Source organism: Ursus americanus, chromosome 15 (assembly GCF_024610735.1).
Source record: "Ursus americanus isolate L20-20 chromosome 15, mUrsAme1.1.p, whole genome shotgun sequence".
NCBI classification, from domain to species: domain Eukaryota; kingdom Metazoa; phylum Chordata; class Mammalia; order Carnivora; family Ursidae; genus Ursus; species Ursus americanus.
The window spans coordinates 62,946,436-62,953,173 of record NC_142141.1 but is presented as its reverse complement, the minus strand read 5'-3'; positions in this window follow the sequence as shown (position 1 = coordinate 62,953,173).

Below are 6,738 nucleotides of genomic sequence, written 5' to 3'. Positions count from 1 at the left end.
AAAAAGATATGTTATTTTACAAAATTTGGCTATAAAAACAAGAGAGTTGCTGTGGAGGAAAACACAAGTTGATTTGATTTTGCTGTTGCTTTTAAGATGAAGCACGAGTGTGTGTGTTTGTGGGCTGAGGTGACGGGGTGCAGAAGGCTGGAGACAAGCAAGCTGACGCTCACCCGTGGACAAGCAAGGGGAGTGGAATGCAGAGAGGATATCCAGCACCCAGGGAGGAAGGGGATTTCATGGCCAAATAGTGGGAGGCAAGGAAGGCAGGAAGATACATATTTAGATAAGGAGCGGGAGTTGAAAGAATCCAGCCCTGACAGCTGAGTTTTCTTCTGTCTGGTCATGCAGGCATCGGACAGGGGCCAGGGTGGTGCCTGAAGACTGCAAAGTGGTCTGCAGTGGTCTTGCTGTGTAAGCTTCTCTGGCAAGTTGGGGAGAAGAGAACACAGATCAGGGACTTGATTGGCGCTCAGAGATTTTCATGATGGGGGAAGAACAGGGATGTGAGGGGTTTACAGACACTGGAGTGGGGATTGGATGGAGTAAATCCAAAGGGAAGGGTCTTGGTATGAAGCCGTGAGAGCGACCGTCACAGCGTGGACTTAGGGCACTTAGGTCTGGGTTGGTATGAGGGAGCATTCCAGAAGGGAGAACTGCCCAGCTGACCCAGAGGGAAATAATAAACACCTGCTATTTAAGCCAATGAAGTTCTGAATCATTTGTTGTACAATAGCAATTAACGTACACTTCATAAAAAATAAAAATGCTTTTTTCTTTCAAGATTTTATTTATTTATTGGACAGAGAGAGAGACACAGTGAGCAAGGGAACACAAGCAGGGGGAGTGGGAGAGGAAGAAGCAGGCTCCCAGCGGAGCAGGGAGCCCGATGTGGGGCTCAATCCCAGGACTCTGGGATCACGACCTGAGCCGAAGGCAGATGCTTAACGACTGAGCCACCCAGACACCCCCAAAATGCTTTGATTCTTAGAATGTTGGGAAACAATCTCTGCTATAAAACTGTTTTTAATAAATTTTGGAAAATGTTATCCATTGGACTTGGGACTAAAATGGATCAGAATATTTCACGCCAGGGACCCCTGGGGGGCTCCATCGGTTACGCAGCTGACTCGATTTCAGCTCAGGTCATGATCTCAGGGTATGGGAGAGAGCCCTGCAATGGGCTTCTCTCTCTCCCTTTCCCTCTGCCCCTCCCCCACTCACACCCGCACCCACTCTTTCTCTCTCTCTCAAATAAATAAATAAATCTTAAAAAAAAAGAATATTTCATCCCAAATATGCCATTTTGGCACAAGCATTATTTTGAGCTGGAGGCAATTGAGAATCAATGGATACAGAAGAATATTCTTCCCTCTCTGGCATACATTTCCTAGTGCAGGTGTCTTCCCATAGCACAACAGGAAGGAGAGGGTGATGCCTTCCCCTGGAGACAGAGGGTCAGCATGGAGAGGAGGCTGCAGAAACACACCTCACTAAAATAGCCCTAACCTGCCATTAGTTCCCCATACACTTCTCGGTCTCATGCCCACAGTTTATCATCTCTTGAAGTCCAGACTCTCTTTCCTTTGTTAAAACAGTGTATAAGCCTCAGTCTAACCACTTCTTCCACTTCTTTAAATTTCACTTTTCTGTGAACTTCCATGCACATAAAATACTAATAAATTTGTATTGCATTTTTTCTATTAATCTGTCTTTTGTCAGTTAAACTCACAGGCCCCTAGTCGTGAAACCTGAGGGTGGGGGAAAATAAAATGTTCCACCCTGACAGTTAAATGGATCTCTTCACCTCTCTTCCTGTACATTTCAGGATGACTTAACTTTATAATAAGCCTGAGTTACTTTTACTATTTGAAAAAAAAGAAGTTAAAATATAAAGAAACACTGTTAAGCCAGCAAATACACAATATTACGTAATGGCGAGGGTATGGAATGATACTCCATTCTCCTGCTGATATCCGGTTCTAGTTTACTGCTTGCATATATTCCGATTATAGAGAATGACCACAGAAAAATGGGTGGGTAAATGCGATAGGTTTCTCCAAAGACAATCAGATTGGCTGCATGAAACAGAAGTCCGCAGACCAATGTGGCAAACAGGACGGGCTTTTTGACGAAGCGGTCTAATTCTCATTAAAACATGCAGAGTTGCAGACCGGCTTTGAAGATTTTTCTCTCTTTAAATTTGCTTCAGTACCAGACAGAAAATAAGATAAAATGCCTTCTTTGCTTCCAAGCATTGATGTCTACGCTGCGTTTCAAATTTAAAGTTTTCTTTTTAACTTTGCAGTGAAAATCAAAAAATCAGTAAATGGTGTTAGAGACAGCAGGAAGTGTGTCAGAATCACAGGGCATCTTGCTGCAGTTTATATTATTTCATTATCTAAATCAGTGGGTAATGATTTCTTATATATCAAAGCTGATAATTATTTTTCAGGGATATGAACCATGGAAGGGAAGTAGGAGTTTGAGGACGATGTAAGTAAAAGCCAGGGTTTCTGCAGAAAAGTGGAGGAATTTGCCCAAAGAGCAATTATGTAAATAAAATGTGCCTGGGGCTAGAATAATGTGACTGTCACCCACTGACAGAAATGGCCCGGGGCTCAGGCCTATAAGTATTCACGTAGGGAGGTAGATCCGGTGGGGGCAAAAAAAAAAAAAAATTTGAAAAGTAAAAAAAAAAATCTCGTTTTTCACTTATTTTCCTCCTGATTACAGATTGTTGGAGGGTGGATCTTTTCTGTATCTATGCTTATTTGCTAAAGAGATTGTTCTGGAAGGAAGGGTTTCCTCAATTCCCCCCTTCCTCACCTCCAGGCCCCTAACTAGCTCCACCCTCCGGTGGGATTCCACAGGCAGTTCCTCCCATATTAAAAACAACCCCCCAAAAACCACAAACGCTGACACTCACCCTCTCCACGCCTCCGGTCCTCTGTCACGCATCTGGTATTTCGAAGACCACCTCCACAGGAGAAACCTTTGGACTGTACGATGCATCACATTTTTAAAAATTAACATGGCATTGACATCCTTTTATTTAAGCAAGGAAAGACGTTATTTTAAAAGGATATTTACTACGAACAGTTTTTAAAAAGGAAGCATATTATAACTCCAAACCTATAGGAAGATGATTCCGGGCAATACTCAGCTTTCTGAAAAATTCATGAAGATGCCATTATTGATATTTTTCTCATGGTTTTCCTGACCCGGCAGAAACACTGCAGTGGAGGCCCTGCTCCAAGGCCGGGGTGGTGGCTGGCCCTCCCCTTCGCCATCCTGCTTCCTGCCCTGCTGTCCTGCCCCCCCCCCGCCCCCCCCAGAGGCCTGCAGCTGGTCTGGGAGAGCCTCCCCTTCCCTCCTGGCCCGCCTCCCAGACAGCCTCCCCCATGCCCCTTGTCCCTCTGGTGCATGCCTGTCCCCTGAGCTCTCACGCGGCATGCGAGACGCGGCCTGTGCGTGGTAGCACAGAGAATGGGACATCCACCCGTGTCCCGTGTGCATTGTGCCACTTTAATGCTCTTTACCCTCCCTGCCCCCCAAGAAGGAGGTGCTTGTACTGGCCCATTTCACAGAGGAGGAAGATGAGGCTGCAGGAGAGTCGGGAAGTAGCAAGGGTCACAGCACCCTACTGTGGCCGGTGAGCCATGCCATGGACTCATCTGACACTGACCTGCCACACTGTCCTGTCCCCTGGGGGAGGGGCCGACTGGGGAATGGGCACCACGGCAACTGAGGCTGAGAGACACGGACACGGAGGGGTCTTCTCAAGTCCACCTGGACAGGCCTGGCCCCACGTTCCGGCTGGCCGGGTTTCCAGGTTGTTCGTGGTGTTGACAGGGCAGCCGTGTGTCTTGAGAACAGGTGCATGTATGTCATCTGTTTCTGGACCTTGAGCACAGCCTGCAAACACTTGGTGCTCACTCGCTCCTCCGGCCCGCACTGACGGAGCAGGAGCGCCCTGCCCTGTGAGACCTACAGAACCCCCAAATGTGTGGGTCGGACATAAACATTGAGCACAGGTGAGACTGTGGCTGATATAAAAATATTTAAATGGTTGATATTGTTCCAGATAAGTTTCTCCGCGGGTCAAGAGGATGCACTCACGTTTGTCCTCTGCTGAAAAGGTACCTTTTCATCCCCACTTCCAGAGTCTCCCTCCCACCGAGGCGCGGGCAGGTCTGAGCCTCTCCTGGCTCTTGAGACGGCCCCCATTCTCTCGGCCTAGAGACGCAAGACAGGGCCACTCTCAGCCACTTCTGAGGGCTTCCCAGGTACACATCAGGGTCTGCGCGGACAGAGGGCACACATGGGGCCAAGTCCTGGAAGAAAGGTGGGCTTTCTGAGTCCCCTGGAGCAGGTCCTCTTTTGGACAAGCCCACATCAGGGATGTAGGAACAAGAGGGACTCCGTGGGCAGTCCACCTTCCCAGGACACATCCTGTGGTCCTTGGGGACAAGGGCACTCATTACTTTGAGGACACAGGTGGAATTTCAGTTTCCTGCCATATACCTTCTTCCGTCTTCCCTTGTTCTTCTGGACCCAAGCGCAAGGGGAGGAAAGGCAATGGCCCCTGCTTTCTGGAATCTTCCAGTCTAGGAAGGTTGGAAGGATGTTGGTCCAGGAGGTTGGAAGGATGATGGAGCACAGTGAGGGAACATCTGGGAAAGGCTAAGGGATTGGCCTTGGGTGACCTTGGACACCACGCAGAGGGATGCAGGGCAGTGTGCCCAAGGCGGGAAGAGCATAGACCAGAGCTGGAGCTGGAAGGATGTAGCAGCAAGTCTGGATGGCAGAGCCGGGGGTGGGGGGTGCCTACCTGCTGCGCCCTGGAGCGTGGATCTGGGCAGAAGGAAGGAAGACCCAGCCCACCAGCTTCCTTCCCTTATAGCTGTTACTGCGACCACCCAGGGCACATCTGTCCAGAGAGCGATGGGGCTGCCACAGAAAAGCTCGTGATTAAGACCAATAGGAAGAAAGTGACGAGTGGAAACCACTAATCAGGGAATCTCTTTCAAGAAATTGTAATTTCCTGATTTCTGAGTGCAGACCAAACTGATCCTCTCCCCGTCTCCCTGCAGGGCTCCCCCGCATCAGCCTGCAACGGGTGAGGACCACAGGCGGCTGGGAGGCCCGACTCCTGTGCCAGCGGCCCACGGGTGGGGGTCAGGCGGTTTAAACAGACCCCAAGGCTGTTACGGCATAAGTTCTAGAGAAGGTGTCCCCTCACTCTGTGGGAAGGTGGACTGCAGGTGGCGCGTGCTGGCACACAGCAATGCCGCTCCGTGGTGTGTTGTGTGATCCCGGGCTGTCACGGTGTATGCCGTGTGTGCGTGTGTGTGTGTGTGTGTGTGTGTGTGTGTGCGCGCAGACGCGTGTCCTGTGTGGGTCAGTCGGTGGATGTGAATGTGTGGGTGTTGGGTGTTTGTTGTATTTAGAGTGTGTGTGACACAGACGGTGTGAGTGTGTGCATGTGAGCGTGTGCACGGCTGCGTTTCCTCCTTCTTGTTCTCCGTCTCCCATCACTGCAAAAATCCTGGAAGTAGTAACCCTTGGACGCCACGAAGAGCAGACTTGAAACCAGGCGTCACAAGACAATGGAAATCAAAGCACACTTATGGTTATTTCAGCTAAAGAAAATGAATACTATTTTTAGGGAAGAAAACCATGATTTTGTGGTTAGGAACATGAGCTCTGGAATGAGACTTGTTGGCCTTGAGCCCAGCCCCAGGCCTCCAGGCTCTGCTGCAGGGGGGAAACTTGCCGCTCACCAGGCCTCAGTCTCCCCTTCTGTAGACGGTTGTGCTGGGAGTTCACTGAGCGCCTGCTGAGAGCGATTGAGTCAGACCCTGAGGACGGAAGCCCCACGTGGAGAGAAGCCCCAGATGTGGGCGCCCGCGAGGGGACACGGGAGAGGAGGATGGGCCTCCTTCCTTCCCACTCTGCCTTCCCTGAAATGGGATCCAAGAGGCCCACAGAGTTTCCCAGCATGGGACATTGTGTCCCAGGGCAGCACGAAGGGCATGGGGGCAGCCAGTCCCACAGCCACGCTTCGTTGTTGAGTGAAATTCCTATTTTCCTGTTCACTTGATCCGGATATGGGTTCATGGAACAGGCTAATTTTCTCGGTTGGCGCTCAACACTGAAGCGTGATTGTGTTACCTGCTTTATGGAAATCTTGTATTTTATTTTTTATTTTCTTTATTTTTAAAATTTTTAATCATAAATATTTTATTTATATTATTAATTATATATATATATATTTTTAAAGATTTTATTTATTTGACAGAGATAGAGACAGCCAGCGAGAGAGGGAACACAAGCAGGGGGAGTGGGAGAGAAAGAAGCAGGCTCATAGCAGAGGAGCCTGACATGGGGCTCGATCCCATAACGCCGGGATCACGCCCTGAGCCGAAGGCAGACGCTTAACCGCTGTGCCACCCAGGCGCCCCTATTAATTATATATTATTATATTGAAATATATTTTATTTAATTATTTAATAATTTGACTTAATAATTTAATATATTATATTAAATAAAAAATTATTATATATATTTATTTATATTCCTTTGTTTGGGAGAAACTTGGAGAATGTGTACTTGTGTTGTTTGTGTCCCTCCAAACCTCTTGGACGATGATGAAGAAATGTGTCCTGAGAATCACTTTGCACGGAAGCCAAACTGTCCTGGGGGGTAGGGCAGGCCGGAAGCCGTTGAAGCTGT